The 15,884-nt window shown below is 41.7% G+C and overlaps 1 long non-coding RNA gene across 5 annotated transcripts in view; it reads left to right on the top strand.

Moving 5' to 3' along the window:
• LOC124522179 (uncharacterized) overlaps positions 1-15,884 on the top strand; it is an 87,585-nt gene that overhangs the window by 1,043 nt on the left and 70,658 nt on the right. For 4 of the 5 annotated variants that reach the window (XR_006964694.1, XR_006964695.1, XR_006964704.1 and 1 more), the window contains exons 2-3: positions 5,450-5,617; positions 11,598-11,706. This is a non-coding gene — a long non-coding RNA (uncharacterized LOC124522179). Of the gene's footprint in view, positions 1-5,449; positions 5,618-11,597; positions 12,455-15,884 lie in introns of those variants that run through there. The other variant, XR_006964693.1, reaches the window with a different exon arrangement.

The following is a 15,884-nucleotide window of genomic DNA, read 5'->3' on the forward strand; positions in this document are numbered from 1 at the left end:
ATAAGCTCTTTCACCGTCTCTCCACAATGTAGTGTGGAAAGATAGTGACCATTTTGTGAAGACCCTGTAATTTGGGGTGGCTAAATTATTGCCCCAAAGCGTATTTGGTGCTGCCCAGGCCTCCTTCCCCTCCAGACCGTTAATGGGGAGGGAGGCAGAGGCCCCGCCCCCGTGCTGCTAACCTTGGGGCAAACCCGGTGGATCCCACTTCCTCTCAGCAACGGCATGGGTTTGCCTGGGGATTCAAAGCCTGTTGAACCAGCCTTATTTCCAAGCAGTATATGGGGGAACTCCCAAGTAACTTGCCCACGCCACCTGCTAGGGCTGGAGAAGAGAGGTCTGAGGCTTTAAGAATCTAACTGGCTGATTCGAATTTGCCAGACCAGTCTTCGATTTCGCACTTTACCGAGCTTATTAACAAATCTTTCTAGATGACACTGCTTAGACGCCAAAGGTGTGTCCGTGTTGTGTATTTCCTTCCTCTTTTTTTTTTTTTGGTCTTGTGTATTTTAGGTCTTCGGAATCCATCAGTCACACAAGCCCCTTGGAGCTTCTAGTTCTTTTTCCAGACATGCTTTGTCCCCCAGTACTCAGTTCCTTTACTTTCTACTCTTTTTGTTTTTTATTTTCTCCTTCTCCTCCTCCTCCTTCTCCTCCTCCTTCTTCCTCCTCCTCCTCCTCCCCTTCTTCTTCTTCTTCTTCTCTTTTTTAAATCACTTTTCCTCTGCCCCTTAACTGCTATTCCACTTGTATTGTTTTTTTCCCCATGCTATGCTCTGTCCTTGTCCCTCTTCTCTCTCCTTTCCCTTTTGTTTTTCCCATCCTGTGTTCCCTTGTTACATCTCACGAACTCAGAAATTGCCCTGGAAATGCCATGGGTATCACCATCTATTGAGTGGTAAGGGCTGCTCCCACTTTGCCTTGGAAGATGACATTTCCCAGAGTGTTCCCGGTGGAGGCTGACTGGTCTGACCCAGATAATGCCACCAGTTAAAATAACCCTGACTTAGGGCCCATGGGACTCACCAGTCATTATGCTGTATTGGAAAGTAAAACTGATTTGGCAGCCTCATTAGATTATAATCAGCTCAAATCTTCCTTCTGGCTTCACAGAGCATAGCATGTGTCCCCAGGAGCAGCAGAGGGAAGAAAACCACATCTCCTCCCCGGCTTTTTGTACTTCTTCTAGGCTCTTGGCTCGAATTAAATATTTGCTCATTGGCCACCATGCTTATCACCTTAAGTGGGTTTCTAATTTCTTTTAGAAGCTATGGGGAGCTCCAAGATAGCATCTACCATTTTAAGAGTACAGTTCCAGAGTAGAGATTGTGTAGGCCAACGGATGCTGGGCCAAGAAGTCTGAGCCATATTCCATAATAATAGTAATAATAGCTACCACTTATTGGATGCTTATTAAATACCAGACCCTTTTCTATATTAATTCATTTCATCTTCAGATTAATCCTATGAGATATGTATATATTATCCCTATTTCAGGTGGAGGATGTTGTGGCACAGAGTGATTAAGTAACTTGCCCAAAGTAACAGTTAATAAGTAGCAGATTCAGGATTGGAGCCCAGACAGACTGACCTCAGTATCCATGCCCCTTAATATTTTCCTATACCACCATCATGACATGAAAACAATGACTCTCAGGAAGAGTCCTTTGAAACAACAGAGAGTGATTGGTGGATGAGTCAAGGAACACAAGATAAGAGCCTCTTCTAAAATATCCTGGTATGCAAATAGTAAAGTCTGAATTAGAGTCAAAGCAGTGAATATGGAAAGCTACAGATGTAAGAGATGGTGTGAAGGATTCATCTGAACTAATTTGGGACAAAGGGAAGAGCATGGCCTGGATGTTCTGCCCTGGGAGAATCATGGGGTCATGGGCAGAAGTAAGAGGTGGCAGAAAGGACCTCTGACTTGTGTGGCCCTGAGATATTGGGTTGATAATGTTTCCAAGCTGCAGGGATGAAGCATCCTCCCACTGCCCCGTATTCTATCCCTGAAAGGAGGGAGGCTGATGTGGATTAGTTACACTCAAGGAGGCCAGCATGCTAGAAGGTGGGGCTCTTGCTGAGAGAAGTGTAAAGATTATAAACAGAACCACCCTTCACCCCCTGTCTTTTCTAGGATGATAGAAAGTCAGGTTCCAGGCACCTCCAGGCCTGAGGTCCTCCTGTGGATGGGGCCAGGGAAAAGAAGCCTAGGGGATAGTTCAGAGGAAGGGCTCCCTCACATTTTACACATTCCCCTACTTCCTTCTCTGGAGGGACAATGGTAAGATGTGAGAGTCAGGAACATAGTGAGGGCTGGAGAGAAAATAGACAAGTAACAGGCTATCGAGCCTGCTCTAATTCTAGGTCTGGTATTAAAGGAGGAAAAAAAAAAAAAAAGTCCTCAAAACTAGCTCCCCAGGGTAGAACTGGAAGTGTGATACTGAAACTCCAGGCTGTATTGAAGACTATATGTTTACCCTTGATCAATGTCCTCCATAATCCAGAGCAAAAGTCATCAACAGGGGGAGTTTAAAGATTCAGTATCCATCTGTATCAACCATGATAATGACATTTCCTTGTCTAACCAGTTTTAAATTCTCTGGAGTTCTTTAGTGACCGAATCCACCTATGTTTTCCTATTTCAATAAGATACTCAGTGGCAATAAATATCCTTGAAATATTTGTTTAAAAGGGCTATAAAGAGCTCCAAAAAGAAAGACATCTCCATGTACCCTCTGAAACATTGCTGGTGCCTGATAAAATGACGTATCTGAAGCCCTGATTTAAACAAGCTCTTGTTGCCGATAAACAAACAAAAACCAAGGGCCATGTGAATGTTAATAATTTGGAGATGTAGGTGGAGGTATCAATATTCTTGAATAACACATGTTCACACTTCATCTTTTTAATTAACAAAGTTCTTTTCCTTGTAATTTCAGCAGGAGGGATCCCAGGGTAAGAGAACAAAACTTGGATTTATGTGAATAGGATTTTTTTTTTATTTCATCACTGAATCCAAATAGTGTTTTCCTAGTGTGAAAACAGATGGCAGAGACTTTATTTGTGGTCAAAGGCATTATGCATGAGAGTGAACCTTTCTTCAACAGGCAGATTTGAATAAATTCAGGAAATGATTTAAGACATGATAGGTCTCCTGGAATCTGATCTATAGCAGGTGATTTTATTAACAAAATTTATACACTCAAACCCACTGAATCAGAGGAGCTAATTTTCATTCTGGCAAATCATCAGGTTTTTGTTTTTTTGTTTTTTTTTCTGTCATTGAGTACATGTCTGGACATTGATGTTGTCTTGGGAAACTCAGACTATGAGTCAGAGTTTGCATGTTTCTCCATCCTTGCTGAAGAATGTCTTCTCATCTTGTTTTCAAGACCTCATTGTGTTGAAAAGAAATTATTTGAGGGTCACCTGGGTGGCTCAGTCAGCTAAGCATCTGACTTTAACTCAGGTCATGATCTCGTGGTTCACAAGCTTGAGCCCCAAGTTGGGCTCTGTGCTGACAGCTCCGAGGCTGGAGCCTGCTTCAGATTCTGTGTCTCCCTCTCTCTCTTCCCCTTTTCTCTCTCTCTCTCTCTCAAAAATAAACATTTAAAAAAATAAAAAAAAATAAAAAAACTACTTGAGGAGACAACCAAATCCTGGCTTGCTGTTAACCTTATTAGTGTATACATTATAATTTGGGTATTTCTAACAATGCAAAGTTTAAGTGGGGTATTATCCTTAAAAGATGTTAGAAACCATAAATTACTTTGCAATTGTAAATTGTAAAATGGTGTTATTATAACACATAGCTTGGAGATAAAGCCAAATTTCTCCTGCATTCCCAATGGAAATTAGACAATTGGGTTAACTCCTCCCTGCTTCCAGAGTATAAGTTGGATAACTACAGTTTTGGAGCCAAAAGGGGATACCTGCAGGAAGTTATTGAAGGCCATACACAGATGTGGGAAATAGTTGGAAATATGTGTTTTCTGTGACTTAACTGTCATGGTTTATTCTTGGGGCAATTTCCTCCTGAGTTCATCAGTGAATTTCTTGGATTGTAGTACCTTGATTTTTCTTCTCTTCTCAGTTTCTTTTCACCCCTACCAATTCATTGACTTAAATTCATGTAATGAAGGAAGATTAAGTGATACAGTGCCAGAACTTGCCTGAGGGCTCTGAACTGGACAAGGCATAGGTGATGTCCACTAATGAAATCTTTGGCCATGTAGGGCATGTAAGTCCTCATAGATCTTGGGGGGGGGGTCTTAAACTTTAGTGTGATGAGAATCTCCTGGTTAATAATAACCTGGTAAAAAACCAAAACCAAATTCTGTTACATTAAGTCTGAGAAAGAGTCCAGGAATCTATATTTATAATCATGGCAGGGAATTCTGATGCAGTTGGTCGAAGGGACTGCAGTTTGAGAAACACTGCATAGAGTCCTAACTCTGTGGCATCCTGGTGCTCAAGAAAATGGATTAAAGTCCCTACTTGTCTTTATTTTTAGACTTAAAAAAATTTTTTTATTGTATTTTAAGTAGACTCCACACTCAGCGTGAGGCTTGAACTCACGACCCAGAGACTGAGTTGTGTGCTCTACCAACTGAGCCAGCCACATGCCCCCCTACTTTTCTTTGTGTAGAAATAATGTATTCTGTCTCAATGAGTGAATGGATGAATGTGGCATTGTCTACTCTGGGAGGTTTAATGATTCTGATCTCTTCTTCACCAAGGTTGGGAAATGCTAGGTGAGTGGATATTCCCAGAGACGACATGGTCTCTGACCAAAGAAGCTGTGTAAGAATATAGATCCAAGCCTTCAATACTCTACACTTAAATCACTTTTTCTGAGTTGAATGGTAAATCAATAGGAAACAACTAGAGCCAGCCAATTAGTAAATAAACACAAAAACAGGAAGAGCACAGAGGATGGCACAAAGCAGTGGGGATCTGGTTAATCCTGTATGAGCAATATAAACAGTGGCAGCTCAAAGAGCTGTGGGTTAAGAAGCTATGTGATCACAAAGGAGGCCGGCAGTTCTCAGTCTCAAAATGCTACTGTGTGACTTCGGTAAATGTGTTTAGATCCCTGTTATTCTGGGGTCTGGCATGTAAAAGGTACAAGTAGGGCTCGGTGTAGAGAGCATAGAGATGTATTACGTGACCCCCAACAATTTACTTTTGGCAGGCACTCGGAGGGAAGCGGAGCCTTGGCTCTCAGAGCTCACGGGTAGTTTGGCAAATGTTTCTTGTGTACCTACTGTGTGCTCAGCATTGAGCCCCGAGCCATGATAGGTCTGACTCACGTTCTGTGTTCATTACTGGCCAGACAGGTGCCTTGCATTTCTCAGAGCCAAACTGAAGCCGGCTTTAAATCCCTGGGTGTAGCATACAGACATAAGCAGCTTTCTATGTTCTGAACTTTCTCTCTTGCTTAAAGGGACAACTCTATGCCACAACCTGGAGAGATTAAAATGCCACCTAATTGCTGCAGATCACTGATTTCGAGTTCCCAAACTGACAAAACTGAAAGATGAAGACCCCTGACGCTGTTGAGAAACAGGCACCTAACCCCAGGCATGAATTAGTACGTGGGAGAAAACATCAGGTAAGTGGGCAAAATATGGACTTGAGAGTCAGACTTGAATTCAAATCCTGATTCTATCACTTCTTGCTTGCTGAGCAGTTTCCTCATTTCTTACAAAAAAAAAAAAAAAAGATTCTACCCACCTCATCAGGTTTATGTAATAGTTGATAAGATACAAACATATAGCACAGTAGTGGCACATAACGGGGACTTGGGAAATATAAAATACTCCCTTCTCCTCCTTGTCCTCATATCCTGGGCCTTAGGGAATTATAATCTTGCCTTTGGCAAAACCTCAGATGAAACACACAGTACATTTTGGTTTGAACCTTCCTGAGATGAGTGTGCTTGGGGGAGAAGGCCTGTGTCAGAGTTCCCTGCAAATTGAGCATAAAATATCAGGAACCAGAAACCATTATCTCTCTAGGAGATTGTTTATACCAGGGTTCCTATCAGAAATAGGGCATAAGACAAGGGTTTGTATGCAGGTGGTTTGGGAAATGAGGTCAGCGGATGGGAGTGGGGGATGGGGAAGAAGGAAAACAAGACAAGCGGCAAAGCCAGTTGGTAAAGAGCTTGTTGTCAAGTTTGGTCACTGCTGTGAGAAACTGGGGCCTGTTCCTTCTGGGACTGAGAGCCATGAAAAATGCCTCTCAGAACTGTCCACTCAAGGGACACAAGTGGGACAGGCACCCGCAAGTTCTCAGCCCTGACATGTCAAGGATTGCCCCCAGGTGTCATCTCCCTCGCTTCACTAGTTTCGCACAAGTGCTGGGTGGTTCCCGTTGGTGTCCTAGCCCAGTGTCTGAGAAGTCGAGGCAAGGATGTGGCAGAAGTGAGGTGCACTCGGGAAAATCAGAGTAAAATGTTAGGGTCCAGAGCATGTGAATGTGACCAAGTCCAATACTGGGATCAAAGGAAATGCCGACCGACAGAAAAATGACCAAGTGTGTTTCTCCTTTCAAACCTCAGACACCTCTACTGTTTACAAAAGTAGCTGCTAGAATATTCTTCAAGTGCCTCCATGTGGCATTGCACAGCCTCACTTGTCTCTTGGTTTCCTGAGCTCTAATTCAGGTACCGCCTCATTAACTTTGTACTCGATGACATATTTTCTTCCTTGTCCTCCAGTTTCTTTACATGTTTTAGTTGTGTCCCTCTTCTTCACAAGAGACACTTCTCTCCTTGGGTGGCTTCAGATGGAGTCTTCTAATTTTTTTTTTTTTTTAATTCCATCAGCACCTAACTGAGCTCAGCAAAAACCTGTTGACTTGAACTCAGTTGATACAAGATGATAAATCCTTTCTCTAGTGAACACAGGCAGTAACTTCTTTGACATCAGCTGTAGCAACTTCTTTCTAGATATTTCTCCTGAGGCAAGGGAACAAAAGCAAAAATAAACTATTGGGACTACATTAAAATAAAAAGCTTCTGCACAGCAAAGGAAACAATCAGCAAAACTAAAAGGCAACCTATGGAATGGGAGAAGTTATTGTCAAATGACATATCTGATAAAGGGTTAGTGTCCAAAATAGACACAGAATTTATAAAACTCAACACCCAAAAAACAAATAATCCAATTAAAAAATGGGCAGAAGACATGAATAGACATTTCTCCAAAGAAGACAGACACATGAAAAGATGCTCCACATCACTTATCATCAAAACTACAATGAGATATCACCTCACACCTGTCAGAATGGGTAAAATCAGCAACACAAGAAACAACAGGTGTTGGTGAGAATATGGAGGAAAAGGAAGCCTCTTACATGGTTGGTGGGAATGCAAACTGGTGCAGCCATCGTGTAAAACAGTATGTATGGAGTTTCCTCAAAAAGTTAAAAATAGAACTCCCCTACAATCCAACCATCACACTACTAGGTGTTTATCCAAAGAATACAAAAATACTAATTCAAAGGGATACATGACCCTGATGTTTATAGCACCATTACTTACAGTAGCCAAATTATGGAAACAGCCCAAGTGCCCATAGATAGATGAATGGAGAAAGAAAAGCAACTGGGTGGCTTGGTCCGTTAAGCATCCAACTTCAGCTCAGGTCATGATCTCATGGTTTGTGAGTTCAGGCCCTGCATTGGGCTGTCTGCTGTCAGCACAGAGCCCGCTTCAGATCCTTTTTCCCTCTCTCTCTCTGCCCCTCCCCCACACTCCCGGTGTCTCTCGAAAATAAACTTAAAAAAAATTAAAAAAAAGAAGAGGTAGTATATATACACAATGGGATATTATTTACCCATACAAAATAATGAAATCTTGCCATTTATAACGAGATGGGTGGAGCTAGAGAATATTATGCTGCGCAAAATAAGTTCGTCAAAAAAAATGCCACATGGTTTCACTTTTGTATGGGATTTAAGAAACAATACAAACGAGCAAAGGGGAAAAAAGAGAGGCAAACCAAGAAACAGATTCTTAACTATAGAGAACAAACTGATGGTTACCAGAGGGGAGGGGGGAATGGATTTACTAGGTGATGGGGATGAAGGAGTGCACAGGTGATGTATGGAAGTGTTGAATCACTATATTGTACACCTGAAACTAATATTACGCCATATGTTAACTAATTGGAACTTGAATAAAAAATTAAAAAAATCCTTTCTCTAGAAGCACAATGATTTTTTTCAGGGGCTTGTGCATCTTTCTACTCCTTAAGTATATTGGGACCCTCACCAATTAATGGGGCTTCGAAAGCAACATCTATAATGAGGGGCAGGGAGGTGGGAGCACAATGCCAGTGCCTCAGGGTGTTGTAGGGTTTTCACCAGCAATTCATTCTGTGCTCTTTGTATTTGCTTTCATTCCAATTGCTTCACAGCAGTAGCACTCAGAAGGGACATATATTTAGACTAGATTTCAAGCCTCTTGTTGAAGCTTATAATGAAACACAAATGCACTGGTCCTTTTTCTGCCTATCCTTTTCCCTCTCTGCTTTAGTCCTGCCCAACTGTAGACACCTTGTTAAGCATGAATAGTAACTAGGACCTGGGTGGATCAGCAGGGAACTCATATTTGTTGGATTCTTTGAGATGGCAAAAAAGGAACATATCTAAGTCACTCTCCGTATTTCTTAGTGTGAACTTAGAGCCACTTACATGAGGACTATTCATGGCCACCACATTTAGGTGGGCAGGTTGTGCACTGCACAACTCTCAGGAAGCATTCGCATTGTCGTCAGTATGAATGTGTTCCTGGAGGAGTACGGTGAATAACCTGTGAGGTCACAAATAGTGACCCTCCCTGTCTGAGGCTCCACTCCAGTTCTACTGAATCAGAATCTCTAGGGAAGGGGCCCATGAGTCTACATTTTAACAAATTTTACAGGTTTCTATTAACACTGAAGGTTGAAAATCACCACTTAAGAGATAGGTTTTAACACAAAGATGCACCAGAAAGATCCTAATCAATTGAATGGAGCCCACATGATCTGAATACAATATGCACAGTGTTGTCAGTCCTGGAAATAGTCTTTCTTTTTTCGTAAAATATGTGAATGAAGTGTTGGTGTCTTCACCAAGAGGTGGCACACCTAAGGGTTCTGAGGAAATAAATGTATAGACCCTATGTATAGACTTGTGTATAAACAATTTTGTATATACATACAGGATAGCTTTTTTGAATTTATACAGCTGTACTTAAAAGTAGCTGGTATTAGTTAATCCTATGTTAACAGTTTGGATATTTTTCACTTGTGCATTTGGGACTTTTTCTTTTGGTTGATGAAAGTTGCATATGTTAAGTGTGTGAATGAAGTGAAAAAAAAATGTGGGAAATTATCTCACCACCTGTGCCATCACTGGATCCTCTGCTTCCCAGGCTTAAAGTTCTTCTGGCTTCATGAAGAACTCAGTGAATAATTGCCGTTCAGAATATGGTTGCCCTACTAGTGATCTGGCCATTTTTTCAATGTCTTTCAAACAGGCCTCTATTGTTTTCTTCCCTGTGTGCTTTTATATTCCAACTTTCCAAGAGAGAAATTCTGATCGGGCTGGGTTGTCACCACTCAATGTGGAGTGCTCTGATTAGGTAGCTTCTTAGGTCAAGTTGTCTCCTTGGCAATGTCTTGCTCATGTTTATCTTACGGACATGTGGTTGCCTCAGTCCTGGGCACTCATTTTTGGTTCAGTGACCATCAGCGATAGTATCTTAATAAAGAATAAAGAATATCCATGACCACTTTCCTCTGAATGGAGATGTGGGCATAGCCAACATCTAGTACTTTACTGTTTGTTAGAACAGGAAGGAAATGTAATTACTCAATATGCCATCTAGATGCCATATCCTGTAACAATAAGAGCTGATATATATATATATATTGAGTACCACCTTATGCCAGACATTTTTTCTAATCACTTGAATAGCATTCATAACTTAACCTTCAAAAGCAACTTTTTGTGGTAGATGCTATTATTAACTTCATTTTACAGATTAGAACATTGAGGAATAGAACTTGCCCAACGGTTTGTATATGGTGGAGCCACAATTAGATCTCACACTATTTAGCTGTGAAGTCATTGCCTTTTATGACTATGTTGGGGTTGTGATAGAGGATCGTGTGTGTGTGTGTGGCAGGGGTAAGACAATTAGGGAGAATGAAATGCACAAATTAGGTCTGGTAGGCAAAGCATAGGCAGAAGCCTCCATTGGTGCATGTTGGGGGAAGGAGTTGTAAGACAATGACAGGCAGATGCCACAAAGGGACAAGACACAGCTGGACTTGCCTTGAGGGCCAGACAGGATTCTAAAAAGATAACCTGAGAGGTTATTCTTACTCCTTCCTTGATTTCTTAAAAAGGAGTATAAACGACATTTAATTGCCCATGGTTCCTTTTAAAAATAAAGGCATAGTAGCGCCTGGGTGGCTCAGTCGGTTGAGCGTCTGACTTTGGCTCAGGTCATGATCTTGCGGCTTGTGAGTTCAAGCCCCGTGTCAGGCTCTGTGCTGACAGCTCAGAGCCTGGAGCCTGCTTCTGCTTCTGTGTCTCCCTCTCTCTCTGCCCCTAACCCACTCGCATTCTGTCTCTGTCTCTCTCAAAAATAAATAAACATTAAAAAAATAATAAAAAAAAGGCATAGTAAACACCTTCTTTTGGGGCCATTATCCTCCATCCTGGCCAGTTCTTCCAGGGGGCGCCTTGCATTCCTTGTTAGAAAAGCCTTGAGAATTTAGGGTTAGACAGGAAAGTTTGGGTCTGACTGTCAAAAGAAAGTGAAGGGTATTATCCTGTATTGCTGAGGAGCACGAAGTTTGCAGTGGGGACGTGGAATGGAAGACCGTTCCACTCTGAAAAATGCTCTTAAGGTCTATGACCAGAGCAGCTACTAAGCTGTAATCAGTCTCCACCAAAGTTTGAGGCAAGGATTTTAGCATTTCAGGAGGAAAGGGGGCTATTGAATTACTACAATAATTATCTTCATTTTCTTTCTTTCCCTCTTTGTTTGCAGAGAGAGAGATCTGGTCTGCTCAAGTCAATGTGTTCTACATTGCTTGCTGTGGGCTGTCTCCCAAATCCTTAACTCTTTGAGTAAAACACAGTAATCATTGAAAAATCATTTTGAGAGCCCATACGGGTTTTGTCAAGGTCTTCTTGGTGCTTCTGAAGTGTAATCTTTTCACCTTTTATTAGCTACTTGTTTTCTTTCAATCAATGCCTTAGGAAGTAACACAGGAGATCAGAGAAAAAAATGGCTATTTTATGTCATTCCTAGGTTACAATCAGTTTCTTGTAGGTTGGGATTAATTTTGCATAGTCCTGGCTGAAAACAGGATGATGGACAGGATGACCTTTGCCCTCCCAAAATCTGAGCAGGCCAAGGGGCTGTGCAAGGTTTGGGTTCTGGCCAATACTAGGCACAATGAATGAATTGGGTATTTATATACCCAAAACCAGTACTCTGCTGAGAATAGAATTTGAAGGAAGGGCCTATAGTTCTCTGGGTCAGTTGTTCCTCTGAGAAACACTCACAAAGATGTTCTCTGTTTCAGGCAAAACAATTACTCTAGAGACTTTGGGAGTTTCAAGACAACTGAATGCACGATAAGAAAGGGGATATCTTGGAGAAGACAGACTGCTCATCTCTACTGGGATTCTTCTGTAAGTCACATTATTGACTTCAAGAGGCCATGAAAGTGCGTCTTTCCTTGAGACAGTAAACTCTCTGTTTTCTGAAGTGAATGGAAAAAAAGGGGTGTATTGGTTCGCCATGTCAGTTTCCAGAAATGAGTATACTGTACAACGTACTTCATCTACAATGCTACCAAATATAATTTATTGTTACTCAGATGATTCAGAAGACCTTCTGGTATCTCATCAAGGTAAACAGCAAATATTTTGTGCTGCAGCTGTGTGGAGGAGACATTGCCCAGTGATTTCTAGAAATGAGTCAGAAAAATAAAAATAAATGCTTTTCTCTGTTATAACATATTCTAAACCAGTCATTCAATCAATTGGAACTTACAATTTATTTATCACTGTTGAGGAATTAAAAAATAGGTATGTAGGGAATATAAAGAAATGTAAGTAGTGGACCCACTGGTTGCAAACAGAGTTACATCTACAAAAGTTCTTTGTCAGAGCTTAAGACTAGAACTTAGTATTTGGGGTTTGTGATGGGTTTGCTAGATCTGCTCCTACTGTCTATGCCACCTGCCTTCTAATATGCCTTCTTGTACTGTAGTGGCTGAAGAGCCAAACACCACATTTTCCAGACTACCCTACCCTCAGGGCTCTGGATGTCATTTAAGTTCTGCCATTATGTTGCACTGTGCAATGTTTAGAAGGTAGAAATGAGGCAGAGGCCATGCTTTCACTGCTTCTGTGTTTTCTTTGAAGTTTGGTCATAGAGGCATTAGAATTTTCTTTTTTTTTTTTAATTTTTTAGTTGTTTATTTATTTTTGAGAGAGAGAGTGTGAGCAGGGGAGCGGCAGAGAGAGAGGGAGACACAGAATCCAAAGCAGGCTCCAGGTTGTGAGTTGTCAGCACAGAGCCCAATGTGGGGCTTGAACCCTCCAGTTGTAAGATCATGACCTGAGCCAAAGTCGGACACTTAACCGACTGAACCAGTCAGGCGCCTCTCTCTCCCTCTCTCTTTTTTTTAATGTTTATTTGTTTTTGAGAGGGAGAGAGTGAGAGTGGGTAAGGGGCAGAGGGAGAGGGAGACACAGAATCCAAAGCAGGCTCCAGACTCTGAGTTGTCAGCACAGAGCCCAGTGTGGGGCTTGAACTCAAGAACCGTGAGATCATGACCTGAACGGAAGTCGGACACTTAACAGACTGAGCCACCAGGCGCCCTAAGGCATTTGAATTTTCTGCAGCAGCACTAGCAGAAGTGTGTGACTGTCAGGAGACAGTCACAGAAAGCTCATTTGCAAGTGAGGATTAAAGCATGTCTGGTTTGGTGTGGTGTCAGCTTCCTGTCCATGAGGGCCGCTCCACTGTAATGGCTTCTGGACTTTGGTAGTCATAACGTTTAAGAGGTGGCAGTTTCCTAATCTTGGGAGAACCAAGAGCTCCCCTGGTGACCCAGATCTACCATGTAATTTCGGGAGACATTTCTGAAATGTCAACCTAAATCCTTGACTCTCCTAATGATGCAGTAAGCTTTAAAAAATTTTTTTTAAATTATTTCTTTTTAAAGTTTATTTATTTTGAGAGAGAGAGAGAGAGAGAGAGAGAGAGAGAGAAAATATGAGTGGGGGAGGGGCAGAGAGAGAGGGAGAGAGAGAATCCCAAGCAGGCTCCTCACTATCAATGCAGAGCCCAATGCAGGGCTCAAATTCACAAATCCCAAGATCATGACCTGAGCCAAAATCAAGAGTTGGACACTTAACCAACTGAGCCACCCAGGCGCCCTGATTCAGTAAGCTTTCTAATGCCCTATAATAAGTTTTTTCATTCTTCATTTTCTTGCTAGAATTGCTTATGTTCCCTGGAATTGAACCCTGTCCATGACTGTGATTGGTACCAGGAGGGTTATAGGCAACAGACTCTTAAAAAATTGGAAATTTGGATTTTTTTTTCATTTGATTGGGTTTGATTTGAAAGTAGCAATGATTATGTTAGCATTAGAATATGGAATACTAGCAGTATATGACATGTAGTGGTGAAGTAGTTTCTTCAAATATTGATCACTTAGAATGAAGCGCCCAGTGAAGGCAAAGACTTTGGTAGAGTGCCTGCTGACCACCATGGTGAGAATAAAGAATACAAGATCTGTGGAGTTGGGTGGCTGTTTATAATTACATCGGAGAACTTCAAGAAAGAAAATGATATGATCAGGATTTTAAGGTTATTGTCATGAGACATATCAGAGGACTAAGGAGCTTCCACAACTTTCTAGAAAAACCATTTATTTCATGTAGCTGCAGAGCTGATGCATTCTAACATCAAATGCCATTTGATCCTGTGGGCTGATGATTAAAAGATAATCTAAACTCATAAAACCACTAGTTCTTTTATGAAAAACTTTAGGTATTGATTGGGAAAGAGTGGGACCCTGAGAATTGGGACTATTTGGATGGGTTCAGTTGAACCTGAGTACCAAGTTCCCCAAAACTCCATTGAACCTCATTGCCATAAAAGCATCTTGTCCTTCTCTGTTTGATAAGGCTGGTCAGGGCTTGCTTAGAGACTCTGTAATGACCTTACTGAGATAAGTTCCTTGCTAGGGGATTTCAGTTTTCTTCCTGCCCCTATTTCCCACCACTCATTGTTCCAGATCTGTAAGCAGAGTCAGACACCAGCATGTCCCCAGAAGGACAAGTACAATGTCTATCTTATGAAGCAAAGGTTTACACAACTGAGGAATTGCAAGAGTTTGCTCATTTATATAGGCAAAAACCTAGGGAACAGGTGTGGGAATGCATTATGAGAATCTAGGCCAGAGAGGAAGAAGCTTAATTTTAAATCTGGCTTAATTTGTTGGTGTGGGTGCATTTCCCAAAGATTCTGGACTCATTGTTCTAGTTGGTGCAACCGGTAATGGTTGTAACTCTTGGCCTGGCTGAATGACTGGAAATGGGACTCAAAGGTGGCCTACATGGAAGGAAATTCAGGCATCAAAAATCCATGGTATAATGTAGGGGGAGGAATCCTGAGAGAAAGAACCATTGAAGTAGGTATTTCACATATGACGTATGACCCAGTAACTAACTAAAGAGGTCCAGAGGATGCTCTCTTCACCAATGCACTGAGAAACAAAATTGTGAGAAATATATCCTTGGCAAATATTGCAGTGTAATCCTCTCTAGGTCAGGGCAGGGGTAAAGGTGAGAGATGCGGCTATTGAAATGGGAATTTTGATTGCAGTGGGCTTGTTGAGATCCTGGAGTGGCAGAAGACAAGTAGCAGTAGTTAAATGCACGATTCAAGGTGGAAGCTGCTTCTGGTAAGGGAGCTGGAATAGTTAATTGGGTAGTTGATTGATCATGAGTAGTTAAGGATCATGATGTTTCCAGGAATGGAATAGATGACTGGTCTGTCAGGATCCCACTTGACATACCTAATCAAAAATACTCCCTTTGGGAAATAGGCCTGGCTTATTTTTCATGGAATACCAAGTGACCATGTGACCTGAGCTGTCCATGGGCTTGGTGTTATCTGATTAATCAAGCTATAAGAATGGGTCTTCTCATTCTTCATTCTTCAACACTTCATCATTAAGTGGTCTTGAAGGCACAGGTACATTGCCTGAACAAAGGGCTCACACTCCCAGGGTATCGCCTATTGTTGCATTGTCCTCTCCCTTAATCACTACCTATAGATCCTTGGGTGTGGGCCCAATGAACGTGTTAACTGGGTAAAAAAAAAAAAAAATCAAGCCTGGTTTATAGATGTGTTCCACATGACACGCTTGTATCAGCTGGAAGTCAGCTTCTGTAGCATGATAGCCCCACTCGGTGGTAATTTTGAAGGACAGTAGGGAAAGAACAATGTCTTAGTGGGAAGAACTTGTCAATATTACCTGAAAGTAAAGATGTTCAGAGGTCCAGGCTGAATCACTGGTGATGGTTAATGGGCACTGGAATAGCTAGATGGTTAGACATACAGAGGGAAAAACATAGGGGGACTGATGTCAAGGACTGAGGAAGAGGTATGTGAATGGAATTGTTAGGATGGTCACACATATCTTCATGTTCAGGATAGGGCGTGTTTTGAGGATTAGTTGCTAAGAAATAATTTGGACACATTGACCTATTTTGTGGATATCTGTAAGCCTCTTTCCACGATCTGACAGTGTTTCCTCATAATTAGATTCAGGTTATGCATTTTT

This window comes from Lynx rufus, unplaced genomic scaffold (genome assembly GCF_022079265.1).
Source record: "Lynx rufus isolate CCGP_SWC_20201006 ecotype Redwood Valley unplaced genomic scaffold, mLynRuf1.p SCAF_1, whole genome shotgun sequence".
NCBI classification, from domain to species: domain Eukaryota; kingdom Metazoa; phylum Chordata; class Mammalia; order Carnivora; family Felidae; genus Lynx; species Lynx rufus.